The sequence below is a fragment of the Nannochloropsis gaditana genome, assembly GCF_000240725.1.
Source record: "Nannochloropsis gaditana CCMP526 unplaced genomic scaffold scaffold478, whole genome shotgun sequence".
In the NCBI taxonomy this organism is placed as follows: domain Eukaryota; class Eustigmatophyceae; order Eustigmatales; family Monodopsidaceae; genus Microchloropsis; species Microchloropsis gaditana.
In genome coordinates, this window is record NW_005803475.1 from 19,629 (window position 1) to 19,913 (window position 285).

Genomic DNA, 285 nt, shown 5'->3' on the forward strand with positions numbered 1-285 from the left:
GCAACTTTTCGATACGGGTTAGAATTGGATTTATTCCCTCGGCCACGTTTTCCTTCTCCCCGTGTATCTCGCTGCATAGAGCGAGAATGACTGGGCGCCGAAGCAGATGGCTCAGCAGCCGAGTCGCTGTGGCTATCAAAGTTTTTCGCCCTCAACGATCACCTCCTAGGCGACTGCAATCTGATTTGATGTAGTCTATACTTTGGTTCCTTCTTCCACTGAGGGAGATCGTAAATTCGATTGCAATAGTGCGATGTCAAGGATATCCAAGTTTCGCCGTGAGCC